Here is a 16,058-nt window from a genome sequence, read left to right as displayed (position 1 = left end):
AAAAGATTAAGGCAGTTCAAAATTGGCATCGTCCCACTTCGGCGACGGAGATCAGGAGTTTTCTGGGTTTGGTAGGTTATTATCATCGGTTCGTGGAAGGTTTTTCATCTATTGCAGCACCTTTGACCAAATTAACCCAGAAGGGTGTTCCATTCCGATGGTCCGATGATTGTGAGGTGAGCTTTCAGAAGCTCAAGACATCATTGACTATAACACCAGTGTTAGTGTTGCCTTCTGGTTTGGGGATGTATACAGTGTATTGTGATGCTTCACGCGTTGGCTTGGGTTGTGTATTGATGCAGGAAGGGCAAGTTATTGCATATGCTTCACGTCAGCTGAAGCCCCATGAAAAGAATTATCCGGTACATGATTTGGAGTTAGATGCGATTGTTCACGCTCTTAAGATTTGGAGGCATTATCTTTATGGGGTGTCTTGCGAAGTTTACACTGATCATTGCAGTTTGCAGCATTTGTTCAAGCAGAGGGATCTAAATTTGAGGCAGCTGAGATGGCTGGAGTTACTAAAAGATTATGATATTACTATCTTGTATCATCCGGGCAAAGCAAATGTGGTTGCAGATGCCTTGAGCAGAAAAGGCGAAGAGTATGGGTAGTTTGGCTTTCATTTCAGCAGAGGAAAGGCCATTAGCCTTAGATATTCAATCTTTAGCTAACAGACTTGTGAGGCTGGATATTTCAGAGCCTAGCCGAGTTCTTGCATGTGTTGTGGCCCGGTCTTCACTATTTGAACAGATCAAGGCTCGCCAGTATGATGACCCACACCTGGTGGTTCTTCGTGAAATGGTACTACGAGGTGATACCAAGGAAGTTACTATTAGAGCAGATGGTGTTCTGCGACTCCAGGATCGTCTGTGTGTTCCTAATGTGGTTGAACTGAGGAAAAAGATCCTAGAAGAGGCACACAGTTCTCGATATTCTATTCATCCAGGTGCTACTAAGATGTATCATGACTTGAGGCAACATTATTGGTGGCGTCGAATGAAAAAGGACATAGTTGAGTATGTAGCTCGGTGTCTAAATTGTCAGCAAGTTAAATATGAGCACCAGAGGCCAGGTGGCCTACTCCAACAGATGACCATACCAGAGTGGAAATGGGAGCGAATTACTATAGATTTTGTAGTTGGGTTGCCGCGAACCTTGAGGAAGTTTGATGCAGTTTGGGTGATTGTTGACAGGTTGACCAAGTCGGCACATTTTATTCCTGTTGTGACTACGTATACTTCAGAGAGGTTGGCCCAGATTTATATTCAGGAGATAGTTCGGTTGCACGGTGTGCCAATTTCCATCATATCAGATAGAGGCCCTCAATTTACTTCATATTTCTGGAGAGTAGTACAGAGTGAGTTAGGGACCCGTGTAGAGCTCAGCATAGCTTTTCATCCGCAGACCGATGGATAGTCAGAGAGGACAATTCAGATTTTGGAGGATATGCTCAGAGCATGTGTGATTGACTTTGGAAGTCAGTGGGATCGTGTCCTGCCTTTGGCCGAGTTTGCTTATAATAACAGTTACCAATCCAGCATCGAGATGGCTCCGTTTGAGGCTTTATATGGTCGACGATGTCGTTCACCTATCGGATGGTTTGAACCAGGTGAGGCTAAGTTATATGGTACTGATTTGGTAAGAGATGCCTTGGAAAAGGTAAAGTTGATTCAGGAGCAACTTCATACAGCACAGTCCAGACAAAAGAGTTACGCAGATCAGAAAGCGTGTGATATATCATTTATGGTAGGTGAAAAAGTTCTCTTGAAGGTTTCGCCGATGAAGGGAATTTTGAGATTCGGGAATAAGGGCAAGTTGAGCCCAAGGTTTATAGGCCAATTTGAGGTGTTGAAACAAGTTGGGGAGGTTGCTTATGAGCTTGCATTACCTCCCAGCCTATCAGGAGTTCATCTGGTTTTTCACATATCTATGCTCCAGAAGTATCATGCCGACCTATCACATATGTTAGACTACAGCACAGTTCAGCTAGATAATAGCTTGGGTTATGAAGAGGAACCAATTGCCATTGTTGATAAACAGGTTCGCCAGTTGAGGTCCAAGAGGATTTCTGTAGTAAAAGTCCAGTGGAGAGGCCAACCAGTCGAGGAAGCGACTTGGGAGACCGAGGAAAACATGCGGAGCAGATATCCAGACTTATTCAGCACTTCAGGTATAATTCTAAACCCGTTCGAGGACGAACGTTTGTTTAAGAGGTGGATAATGTAATGACCTAACCGGTCATTTTAACTTTTAGAATCCCGTTCCCCAAAATAAAATTTTCTGTAGGTGCTTGTAATGATTTATGACTTGCGGGGTTGGTTGGTTCGGGATTTGAAAGTGTTTGAGGTGAAACCGGAACACTTGGTTCCTTAAGTTGGCCTTAATGTATTAAGTTTGACTTCGATCAACATTTTTTTGAGAAAACGACCCCGGAATAGAATTTTGATGATTCCAACAGCTCTGTATGGTGATTTTGGACTTAGGAGCGTGATCGGAATTTTATTTGGAAGTCAGTGGTGAAATTAGGCTTGAAATGGCTAAAATAGGAATTTAAAGTTTGAATGTTTGACCAGGGAGTTGACTTTTTTATACCGGAATCGGAATCCAGTTCCGAAAATTTTCATAGCTCCATTATGTAATTTATGACTTGTGTGCAAAATTTGAGGTCAATCGGAGTTGATTTGATAGGTTCCGACATTGAATGTAGAAGTTGAAAAATCTTAGCTTTATTAAGCTTAAATTGGGGTATGATTCATAGTTTTAGCGTTGTTTGATGTGATTGGAGGTTTCAAATAACTTCGTATGATGTTTTAGGACTTGTTGGTATATTTGGTTGAGGTCTCGAGGGCTTCGGGTGAGTTTCGGATGGTTAACGGATCAAAAGTTGGACTTAAAAAGCTGCTGCAATTTTTCCTCTTCTGTTGGGCATTCTGGGCCGTGTTCGAGGGCCAGGATCGAAGGTCTAGTTCGAGGGCCAGGATCGAAGGTCCAGTTCGATTCCATGATCGAGAGCAAGGCTCGAGGGACAGATCGAGAGCAAGGCTCGAGGGACAGGATCGAGAGCAAGGCTCGAGGGTCACTATCGAAGGACCATGCTCGAGGATCACGATAGGAGCCACGATCGAGGTCCCGTTCGAGGCCCAAGTTGAGTCAGCCGAGACCCAAGATCGAGGGTCACAATCGAAAGGCACAAGCTCGATGCCATGATTGAGGCTATGATCGAAGGCCCAACCTCGATACCCTGATCGAGGCCATGGACCGAGGTCCATGATCGAGCCTGAGATCGAAGACAAGGCTCGATGCCCTGATCGAAGGCACATGTTCGATGCCGCGATCGAAGTCTTGTTCGAGGCCCAGTTCCGAAGTGCTGGGCAGTGTTATAAAAAGAGGGCATTCGTCCCATTTTGCCATTTTTGACGAACTTGAGCTTGAGTAGAGACAACTTTTGGCAGATTTTCAAGGGAAAAACATTGGGGTAAGTGATTCTAACTCGGATTTGATCAATATACAAGAATATATCATTGTTTTCACAATTTAATTAGTGTTTTGAGATTGAAATTTGAAAAAGATTAGAAATCTCATAGAAACGAAATTTTGAGATTTCGGTATCGATTCGGAGTCGGATTTGAGTGAAACTGGTATGGTTGGACTCGTAATTGAATGGGTTGTCGGATTTCATAACTTTCGTCGGATTCCGAGATGTGGGCCCCGCGGACGAATTTTTAATTAATTTCGGGATTTTTATTAAAAATATAGTATTTTCTTATAGAATTAATTCCTATAATATTTAGTGATTGTATCGAATTATTTTGGCTAGATTCGAGCCAGACAGAGTTGGATAGCCGTGGAAAAGGCTTATAGTGGATTAAATTGGAGCAAGACGAGGTAAGTCTCTTGTCTAATCTTGTGAGGGGGAAATTACCTCATAGGTGATTAAGATTAAATAATTGTTGCTAATTGTGGGGGCTACGTACGCACGAGGTGACGAGAGTCCGTGCGTAGCTACTATTAATGCTAAAGTCCGGGTAGTTTAGGACTCAAAGCATGTATTACTTGTATAAATTGTATTCTTTGATTAATTAATATTAATTGATATATATGAATATATTGTGAATATATGAATATATTGTGAATTGTTTGATAAAGATATTAAAGGATGAAAATCTCATAGGCTTGATTTCATTTTAAATCAATTAATTGTCAAAAGAAATTGTTCTCCTACCAAATTTATCATATAATAAACATACTGTCCTTCCGGAGGCACATAAGAAAATGTCCTCCTTTCTTGTGGAGCGGGCCGAACGCCTCGGCAGGATAGATGCATCTATGGAGCGCGCCGCACGTCCCTCGGCAGTGTACACGGCACTCTAGATCGGGCCGTACGTCCTCGGCAAAAATCGTGTTTAATAATAATAATTACACGATACTTTAATAATTTATTTCAGATTGAGAAGCTAATTAATAAATTGGAAAAATCCTTGAAATTTAATGAATTATTATTCTTGCTTGTTAAGGAATGAATTGTTACTCCTGTAAATGAGATTTAATTGATAAATTGGAAATTATTTGAGTTGAAGGAATTTAATTAATATATTGAGAATTGTTACATTTGAAGGAATTTGATTATTTCCGCTGAGTAAATAAATTATTTTTAAATTTTGTAAATCATGCTGATTTAAATATCTTAGTTTTACTTCAATTATTATTGACCTATAGTGAGTATCAAAGTCGGCCATCTCGTCTCTACCACTTTGAGATTAGGCTTGATACTTACTGGGTACACGTTGTTTAGGTACTCATACTACACTTGCTGCACTTTTTGTGCAGGTTCTGAGATAGGTACTAGTGGAGGACCTATCATCACATACCCACGTCATCCAGAGGCATAGTGGTGAGCTGCCTTTCTGAGCCGTTCTGCAGCTACCAGTGTCTCTTCTGATATTTATATTCTGTCTATTTTATTTCAGACAGTATTTAGAGTTTTTTTTTTGTATAATCTACTAGATGCTCATTCACTTGTGACACCAGGTCTTGGCACACACATTGGTAGAGTTTGGTTTTATATTTTCTTGGTTTTAAATTTTATCAATGTATGCTTAATTTATTAGTTGGCTTGCCTAGCTGTAGTGTTGGGCGCCATCACAACCTACAGGTGAAATTGGGTCGTGACACTTAATCAACCTGATAATTCGGTAAAAATAGCACGGGCTAGCTAGTTTTCGGACTGGTAATTCAAAAATAGTCAGGGTTTGCAAAGTCATTCAAAAATAAAAATATTTTGCTGCAACACGGACCGGTCCAGCATAATATACTGGGAATTGGTGCACCTGTGTATGAACTTACAACATATTATGCTGGAACTCCAACACGCGGAAAGATCCAGAATAATATACTGGAGATTGGAGCACATGTGTATGAACTTCCAGCATATTATGCTGGACCGGTATATTATAATGGAACTCCAGTATATTATGTTGGAATATTTTTCGAATTTTGAACAGTATTTTTTTTCCAGATTTATCTTTACAAGAAAAGTGGTTAAATTTCGATTATTTTTTAAACTGTGGCTATTTTTCAATTACAACTTTTAAATATGACTATTTTTTATTTTCTCCCGATAATTCGTAAGTTCCCGAACCACTCCATAATAAAAATAAAGAAAGTGATAAATAGAAACTGTCAAACTTGGGCCTACAGACCCGTTTTTGTATGTATACCCGGTTTTGAGGTCACAATTGAACCTATACCCACTTTGCAAAATATTTTGCAAGCCTACCCACTTTACGATCAACTTCAAACTTATCGCGTCTGAAGTTAAAAAAATTAGTCTGAAGTGAAACATTTGCACTTCAGATGCACTTAATACCAAATAGGTCTGAAGTGCAACCAATGGTTTCATGCTTTTAAGTCCAATAAGTCTGAAGTAAAAAATCGTACTTAAGATGCACTTAAGGCCAAAAGGTCTGAAGTGCAGCTAACAATTCAATGCACTTAAGGCCAAATAGGCCTGAGTGCAAATTGCCCAGAAACATAAATTTATTTTTCGAATAATAATAATTCAATATACGATTTAATACCTAAATCTACTTTAAATGAGCTCAAATTTGAAACATAACCTTCAAATACCATCAAGAACAAACCTCAATCATCAATTTGTCAAAACAACAATAAATCTAACAAACCCATTTTGCAATTAAGAAAAAGAATGAAGTAGAAACCCTAAGCAATAGCAAAAAATAAAGTGTCATAACAGCTCACCACTGTAAAAATCATAAACTACCTTAAAATATGTTCACAAACACCATATACAATCACTGTCACCCGAAAAAGAAGAAGAAAGTGGATATAGGTTAAATGGGGCTACCAAATAGGCGCCCGTGCAATTAATTTGTCCGTAGCCCATATCTTTTACTGCACCGGCCCAACTTCTGGAAATTCTTAGAAACTCTTTCAGTCGTTCAAACTTGTCCGAACTATGCTTTCGTTGTCTGCAGTGCTTGCTTGCCTCCTGGAATCATCAATCTCTGGTAAATTTCATACTCAAATCTCTCCACATTTCCTCAGTAAGTCTTTAACTCTGATTATTTTCCATACTCCAATGTCAAAGGAACAAAGTTGAAGCTTGATCCCCTGTAGAATACTAGCCGTTTTTTCTTTTTCAAAAAAAATGTATCATTCGGGCGTCTTTGCTGTACATATTAGGGCAAGATGAGATTAGCATCTGGTTCCCCTAATTGAGGCTATAACTTAGCGTCTTCACTTAAATTGCCACTCAACACCAGAGGCAGAACCATAATTTTAAGCTTATGTATTAGGGATTTTAATTGTTTTAAGTTACTGGGTAATAAAATAGTAATTTATACATATTCAATAGATTTTTTAAAATAAATACATGATTTGAACCAAAGCTATTGGGTTCGGCTGAACCCGCACGTAGCGCTCTTGCTCCGCCCCTGCTCAACACTGTCTCCCCTCGAAAGGCAGATAGCATAAGAAAAAGACACTTGATGATCTGAATACTATGATTCTAACTGAACTCAATCTCTTAGAATCCATAATCCACATTTCTCAACATTTCCCCACTAATAGCCTGTTTGGCCAAGCTTATAAAATCAGAGCGTTTTTCAAAAATGTACTTTTGGCGATAAACAGTCTGTGTTTGACTACTTAATTTGAAAAATACTACTTTTAAGCAGTAATTAATATTTGGTTGAGCTTTTATACCGTGTTTTTCAGTATATATTTCTCAAAAATACTTTTGGGGAGAAGCTAATTTCTTATGCTTCTCAAAAACTGTTGCTCCCGCTCAAAAGCACTTTTTATCCTTCTTAAATCTTGGCCAAACACCTTAACTTTAGAAAAAAGTACATTTCGCAACAAAAAAGCACTTTTGGCCAAAAAGAAGCGTGAGCAAATAGGCTATAACTCTTTCACTCTTATTATTTTACATACTCTTTAGTTGTTCGATTAATGTCGAGGATGGTGAATTGGGCCTCTTTGTTGTACAGATTAGGGCAAGTTGAAAAGCAAATAGCAGAAGAAAAAGGCACTTTCTGCTCTGTTCTAACCGTAAGAATCAGCATGAGTACCCAAGGTATACAATATAATTCTCTCCATCTTTTTTTTTTTTTTAGATACTAAATTCTAAATTCTTCTAACAGATAGAAAGAGAGCTGATGTTGAAGGGGGCAAACAAGATAGAATCAGTGATCTTCCAAGACACATTTTAGCTAGTATCGTTGAGCTCTTGCCACCTAAAGATGGTGCAAGAACTTGTGTCTTATCAAGAAAATGGAGATTTATTTGGGTCATGGTTCCAAGTCTGCTGCTGTATGACTACTTCTTTGATAGCTTAGCAATACAAACTCCAGCTTTCTTCAAACAAACAGTAGATGAGATTCTCTTACTCTGCCTTGGAGACATTCTGAATTTTGACCTTCAAATTCTAGTAGCACTTTCGACTTCATATGCAGATATCGATAGATGGATGCTTTATGTCCCCAGAAATGGTGTCAAGGAGCTATCTCTTTTACTGCCTGTTTATAGTACTTATAAAAGCATTCTTATGTATTTAATTGTCCAACCCTGACATCTTTGTACTTCTGCAACGGTGTCTTCAAACCATCTAATTCTTTTTTTTGCTTTCCAAATCTTGAAACCTTCCACCTGGAAGGAGTAACCATTATGCGAATGTCACGACCTAAAATCCCACCACATGCGTTGTGATGACACTTAGTCTCTAAGACTAAGTAAGCCGATTTTTTTAATAAACGAAACCAACAGCGGAAATAATTATAACACCTTCCTTAGACTGGTAATACTGAGTCACGACTCTAACTGAATACATAGAATAATCACGAGGGCCAAATATACAATACTGTTTGATTAAAAATTAATAGTACAATGAAATGAACAGACTCCAAGGGTCTGCGACGACCAAGCAGCTCTATCTTAAATCCTTGCGATCACACTCTAACTCTGTCCGGTCCGATACCTCCAATATCTGGCTCTGCACAAAAATATGCAGAAGTGTAGTATGAGTACACCACGGTCGGTACCCAGTAAGTATCAAGACTAACCTCAGTGGAGTAGAGACGAGGTACAGTCAAGACACTCACTAGTCTAATAACCTGTGCAATATAGTATATAAAATAATACTAGAAAATAACTAGCAATGATAACAACAAAATCAACCAGTGATATAATAACAATGCAACAAGAACATCATAATTATTGCTCAGACAAATAAGGAACACAAGTATAACCAATTAATCAAGTCCTTCAAATATAAATTCTTTCACCTATATGTTTTTCAAATAATAATCTTCAGGATATAATACTTTTCAATAAATATATTTTCAAGTAAAAGTCACCATGTGACACCTCATTTCATAATCATAAAAATTACGGGTCTCAACCCACTTTCATATTTTTCACGGCACCTCGTGCCCATATTTCTATCACCATTACACGGACAACTCACGTATTAATAATAAAATTGTCACAAGCCAAAATCCCACCACAGGCGTCGTGATGGCACCTAGTCTCTAAGACTAAGTAAGTCGATTTCAATTACATTTTTTGAAGCCATTTTGTTTTCTTATAAATAAGTATTCAAAACTAACAGCGGAACAAATATAAATATAGAACATCCCAAGACTGGTAGTACTGAGTCACGAACTTTAACTGAATACATGGAATGATCACGAGGACCGAATATACAATACTGTTTGATTACAAATTAACAGTACAATGAAATGAAAAGACTCTAAGGGACTGCGACGACAAAACAACTCTACCTTGAATCCTTACGATCCCTCTTTTACTCTGCTCAAGCCCGATATTTCTAATACCTGGCTCTGCACAAAAATGTAAGAAGTGTAGTATGAGTACACCACGATCGGTACCCAGTAAGTATCAAGACTAACCTCAGTGGAGTAGAGATGAGGTACATTCAAGACACTCAATAGTCTAATAACCTATGCAATACAGTACACAAAATAATACTGGAAAATAACTAGCAATGATAACAGCAAAATCAACCAGTGATATAACAACAATGCAACAAGAACATCATAATTATTGCTCAGACGAATAAGGAACACAAGTACAACCAATTAATCAAGTCCTTCAAATATAAATTCTTTCGCCTATATGTTTTTCAAATAATAATCTTAAGGATATAATACTTTTCAATAAATATATTTTCAACTAAAAGTCATTATGTGACACCTTATTTCACAATCATAAAAATTACGGGTCTCAGCCCACTTTCATATTTTTCATGGCACCTCGTGCCCATATTTCTATCACCATCACACGGACAACTCACGTGTCAATAATAAAATTATCACAACCCAAAATCCCACCACAGGCGTCGTGATGGCACCTAGTCTCTAAGACTATGTAAGCCGATTTCAATTACATTTGTTAAAGCTATTTTTTTTATATAAAGAAGTAATCAAAACTAATAGAGAAACAAATATAAATATACAACATCCCAAGACTGGTAGTACTGAGTCACGAACTCTAACTGAATACATGGAATGAACACGAGGACCGAATATACAATACTGTTTGATTACAAATTAACAGTACAATGAAATGAAAAGACTCTAAAGGACTGCGACGACCAAGCAGCTCTACCTTGAATCCTTACGATCCCGCTTTAACTCTGCTCAAGCCCGATATTTCCAATACCTGGTTCTGCACAAAAATGTGCAGAAGTGTAGTATGAGTACACCACGGTCGGTACCTAGTATGTATCAAGACTAACCTCGGTGGAGTAAAGACGAGGTACAGTCAAGACACTCACTAGTCTAATAACTTGCGCAATATAATATACAAAATAATAGGAACAAATAATAATAAGGGCAACATAAAACAACCAGTGATATGCACAACAGACAACAATAATGCCATTAATATCGCTCAACAATTAATAAATACAAATACACCCAATTAAATCAAGTTCTTCAAATAAATGTCTCACATATAATTCTTTCGAATAACTCTCTTTCAAATATAATTTGCTGAAATAATTATCTTTCAAATATAATTCTTTCAATAAATCTCTTCAAATATAATTTTTCTCATATAAACATCTTTCAAATACAATTCTTTCATATAATACTTTCTAGATAAAAATGCTTCCAAATAAATATTTTTAAATATAATTCTTTCAATTAAAAAGTCACCATGTGACACATCGTTTCATAATCATAAAAATATGGGTCTCAGCCCATTTTCATATTTTTCGTAAAGATTGGTCTCAGCCTATTTTTCATATTTCCACGATACCTCGTGCCCATAATTAAATCATCATATTTTCCCGGCACCTCGTGCCCTTATTTCATATCACAACTGCACGGACAATTCACGTTCCAATATCCTCATTATTTACTCACGACACCTCGTGCCCACATTTTATTTTATAATCCGCCTGGCAATAGCCACATGCTCTCAATTTCAACATAAATCAGATTGTTATCAATTTACCAACAAAAAGACAAATTGCACAAAGTATAAAATAAACACAAAAAAATCACAACATCACATGAAAATCACCAACATCACAACTCCACATCATCACATATCGTCCCTGACAATAGCCACCCTTATCTCTCCTATAGCCACCCTTATCTCTCCTATAGCTACCCTTATCCCTCCGCCCTGACAATATCAATAGCCACCCTTATCCCTCTGCCTTTACAACATCAATAGCCACCCTTATCGCTCTTATAGTCACCCTTATCTCTCCTATAGCCACCCTTATCCCTCCGCCCTGGCAATATCAATAGCCACCCTTATCGCTCTGCCCAGACAATATTCCAACAAATATTACAATAGTTAAATGCTACCCTTATACCCACATAATATCAACGGTGAAATGGCACCCTTATCTCCTTAAAATAATAACTCACACAATAAAATAATTTACACGGAAAATTATCATAGCAACATAACAAAAATCAATTCATATCACAATTTGCCTAATGGCCACAACCAAATTTCAAAGCTACAACCAAGTCAATTAATTTCACATCAAATAGCCAAAAGCTCCACACAATGCGTACAACACCCCAAAACAATCAATAGAGATAGAAATTACTCAACATAAACCAAAGTCTTCATAAAACTTAATTTTTCAATAATTATATAAACACCTCTTCTTAAGCTCATTTAATTAATTATTTGCAGAGGAAAAATTTATAATGAAATTAAGTTCCAATAATTATCAAACCAACAAATTCACTGAATCACATAAATAATCAAGTAACAATCACATCAAAATTGTCATATAACAACTGATTCAACAACAAGAATTTTGGCACGATAAATAAATGATTAAATATATGCCAACAATTATCCAATTTACTACACAATATGTCTAAGACTTTAACTCAATGAATTTTGTACATATAAGCCCGAGTACGTACTCGTCACCTCGCATACACGACTTTTCACAATTCACAAATTGCACATAAGACTCGATGCCTAAGGGGTAATTCCCTCACTTGAGGTTAAGAAAGACACTAACCTTTTTTCACTTAGGCCGATATTCCAAAAAAGCTTTCTCACGTGAATTGACCTCCGGACAACTCCAATCTTTCTTGAGCCTTCCTTACATTACTACGAGGTTCCGTAAATCCTAAAAACTTCAATCTATTTAGAAACATAACAAAAGTGAACCATAATTAGGAAGAGTTTCATGGTTTCAGCTCATTTGAGTATTTTATCAAACACTAGATGTCCAAATTTGGTTACAAGGTTCTTCTACAAGATTTCTTTATTCCACAACCCTATCTTTATGTATTTGATCTCAACAATCTTCCCACAAACCTTATTGGTACAAGCATATATACATATTACTCTTACACACAAGAATCATACTCCCAATCACCAATCTTTTATCCCAAACTCGAAATTGAAGACTAGGGGTTGAATCGTACATCTTTGATGAAGATCTTGTGATTAGCTTCCTTGATTCTTGAAGATTGGTGCAAGATTGAATGATTGGAATGTTAGGTTTACTCCATCTCTCTCTAAAATGCTCTTACATCTCTCTAAAATATCAAGTTTTTGCCTCAAAAATGACTTAACCCCTCTCCCTACCCGGCCTTGGGGTTATTTAATGGGTTCCTACGTGCGCGGCAAGTGGCCGCGCAGCTAGGCAAGCGACCTCGCATCCGACCGTGCACTTGAGGTAGAAAGTCTCAAATATGCGCGGCCGCGCATCTGGGCGCGCATATGATACAGGTATAGTAAAATGGCCATAACCTTCTGTTTACTTATCCAAATGACGAAAGGTTTGATGCGTTGGAACCTAGACTCAAAGGGCTTTAATTTGTAGGTTGTACACCATATAACTCTTTATATTTTGAGAGTTATGCTCATTGAAATTTAGGTCTTGTGCAAACTCACTTGAAACTTTAGTCTATTATGAAATTTTCAGCTTCTACATTCGATGCCGAAACCTATCGAATCAAGTCCGATTGACCTCAAATTTTGCACACAAGTCATAAATGGCATGACGGACTTATTCCAAATTTTCAGAATCGGATTCCGACCTCGTTATCAAAAATTCAACCTTCGATCGAACTTTCCAAAAATCATCTATTTTTCAACTTTCGCCAAAATGCGTCGAATTATCCTACGGACTTCCAAATCCGGACATACGCCTAAGTCCGAAATTACCATACGAAGCTATTGACATCATCAAAATTCTACTCCGGTGTTGTTTGCATAAAAGGTCAACTCTCTGGTCAACTCTTTCAATTTAAGCTTCTAAATAAGAATTGTTCTTTCAATTTATTTCCGAATCTTCCGAAACTTAAACTCTACCACACCCACGGGTCATAATACATATTACGAAGTTGCTCGAGACCTTAAGTCACTGAACGTGGCGTTAATTCTTAAATGATAAATCGTGTCGTTACAAAAATCATCATATTTTCCCCGGCACCTCATGCACATATTATTTTCATAACTGCACGGACAACTCACGTACCAAAATATCAATGTATATAAGATCCGCAGGATCAATTTATTTTCAATAAGGTAAGGTTGAAATCTTTAAATCAAGTAAGAAATCAACAAAGAAATGAATTTATTTTATAAATAATTTGGGTGGAGAAAATAACATTTCAATTAAAATGAAATATCAGATAAACTACTGATTTGGATATAAAATTTATTAAATTAAAACATACTAGAATTTTTCTTTTATTTAAAACAACCCAATCATAAAAAACAAACACAACCCAAAAATACAAATCCTCAAAGTCTCGTACTAAAAAGTCAAGGTCAACACAATACATCAAGAAATACAAAACACTTAATATTAAGTGAAATAATACACAACGGAAAACACAAGCATTTACAAATTACGGAAAAATAAAATAACCAAATGCAAGTGCATCTATAGAGAAATATCAACAAAAGGGCACTCCCGAGATACCGCCTCGTAGTCCCAAATCATAAATAAATTCACAAACTTTCATTTCCTTATATCACCGCGGGAGCCTTCACATTAAATTTTAAAGAAATCATTTTATATTCCCGAAATAGCATCCCGCGTTTTAGCCACCCTTATCACACCGCATGACTTCTAGTAGTTCCCCTACTAGACACGTGTTTCAAGCCACCCTTATCTCACCGCATGCTTTTCAACACCCTGACCTTATATCACCGCACGACTTCTAGTAGTTCCCCTACTAGCCACGCGTTTCAAGTCACCCTTTTCTCACCGCATGCGTATCAATATCACAATATTTCACAAATTGCACCTCAAGTGCCCAAATATCACATCATAATACAACTTGCACCTCAAGTGCCCAAATATTATAACATATCACAAATTTCACATCAAGTGCTCAAATATTACAACATATCACAAATTACACATCAAGTGCTCAAATCTTACAAGATATCACAAATTGCAAATCAAGTTCTCAAATATTACAACATATCACAAATTGCACATCAAGTGCTCAAATATTACAACATACCACAAATTGCACATCAAGTACTAAAATATTACAACATATCACAAATTGCACATCAAGTGCTCAAATATTAGAACATATCACAAATTACACATCAAGTGCTCAAATATTACAACTTGCCACAAAAATAAACAACACATTATTTTTCCATAATAAGGAGCCACGACTCGATCATAATGAGCATAACATCTTAATAACATGTTCGGGAGTGAACAACTCAACCGAATAATATTTCACAATTTGACACTTTGCCTCAATAAGATTCATGGCCTTTATAATTCAATACCAAATTTTCAACAACGTGAACTGAAAAGTAATTCATCTTATTAACTAAATTTTCCATTTAAATTATTTGTAGGTAAAATCAATAATGAACGTGTTTTCCATAAAAATGGCAACTGAAACAAATACAGAGTTCACATAAAAGTCAAGTGACAATCACACCAAATTATCATATAAAAACAACCTCGGCAAACAAAGAATGGGGCATGATAAATAAGGGATTTAATAAGTTACAACAATTTTCCAACTTAATACTTAAGGGCGTTTACGAATTTCAACCGATATAATTTGCACATATAAACCAAGTACGTACTCGTCACCTCGCGCACATGGTTTTAAATTACACAATTTTCACATAAGACTCAATGCCTAAGGGGTAATTCCCCCACTCGAGGTTAGGCAAGATACTTACCTCGTTTAACAACCAATTTCAAGATTCCAATAAACCTTTGCCTCGCGAATTTGTGCCTGAAAGCTTCAAATATAGTCACAAACAATTCAATATACTCAACACAAATAGTAGGAATTAATTCCATATAAAAATACAAATTTTCCAAAAAAAACCAAAATTTAACTCAAAAATTACCTGTGGGACCCACATCTCAGAATCCGACGAAACATACAAAATACGACAACCCATTCAATTATGAGTTCACCCATATTAACTTTATCAAATTCCGATATCGGATTGACCTTAAAATCTTCATTTTACATTTTTGGAAAATCTTACAAAAATTTGATTTTTCTTTCATAAATTTACGGATTCATGATGTAAATAAGTATGGAATCATGAAATATAATCAATATAGGATAAGAAACACTTACCCCAATGTTTACCCATGAAAATCGCCCAAAACTCACCCAAACCGAGCTCCCCAACTCTATTTTTGTCAAAAATGGTAGAAAACACCCGTTTATAGGGTCTCAGCTATTTCTGGCGCCACAGGTAGCATGGGGCGCTGTCTGTGGTGCTATTTACAATACCTTTAAACATCTCAGCACCAGGGCTAGCGCCCCACGCTACCCTGGGCGCTGACGGCGACGACAAATTATTCCTGACACTGAAATGGGCATAACTTTCTCATACGATGTCCGAATTCGACGATTCTTTTTGCTATGGCTCCAAATTTTCAATACGGATCTACTGCTTCAATCAAAACTGAATTTGGAGTTAATATGGATAATTTGATACCACGTATTCTTGAAGAATCAATGTCGAAATATCCTAGGTTCGATGCCGAAACATAGCAGATCAAGTCCGATTGA

At 37.0% G+C, this 16,058-nt stretch overlaps 1 protein-coding gene and 1 long non-coding RNA gene across 4 annotated transcripts in view; both read left to right on the top strand.

Moving 5' to 3' along the window:
- The window catches only part of LOC108944382 (uncharacterized), a 67,719-nt gene that overhangs the window by 25,007 nt on the left and 26,654 nt on the right, over positions 1-16,058 (top strand). Inside the window, exon 1 of one of the 3 annotated variants that reach the window (XR_011415642.1) lies at positions 6,461-6,530. The exons of the other annotated variants lie outside the window; for them this stretch is intronic. The gene's annotated coding sequence lies outside the window, so the exon portion shown is untranslated. Of the gene's footprint in view, positions 1-6,460; positions 6,531-16,058 lie in introns of those variants that run through there. 3 annotated transcript variants of the gene reach the window in all.
- LOC104093913 (uncharacterized) lies at positions 6,452-8,185 on the top strand. Its single transcript, XR_011415645.1, has 3 exons — positions 6,452-6,566; positions 7,512-7,597; positions 7,665-8,185. It is a non-coding gene; the product is annotated as an uncharacterized lncRNA (long non-coding RNA).

Source organism: Nicotiana tomentosiformis, chromosome 4 (genome assembly GCF_000390325.3).
Source record: "Nicotiana tomentosiformis chromosome 4, ASM39032v3, whole genome shotgun sequence".
NCBI classification, from domain to species: domain Eukaryota; kingdom Viridiplantae; phylum Streptophyta; class Magnoliopsida; order Solanales; family Solanaceae; genus Nicotiana; species Nicotiana tomentosiformis.
The sequence above is the reverse complement of the archived record's forward strand: the minus strand, read 5'-3'. Positions and strand labels throughout refer to the sequence as shown.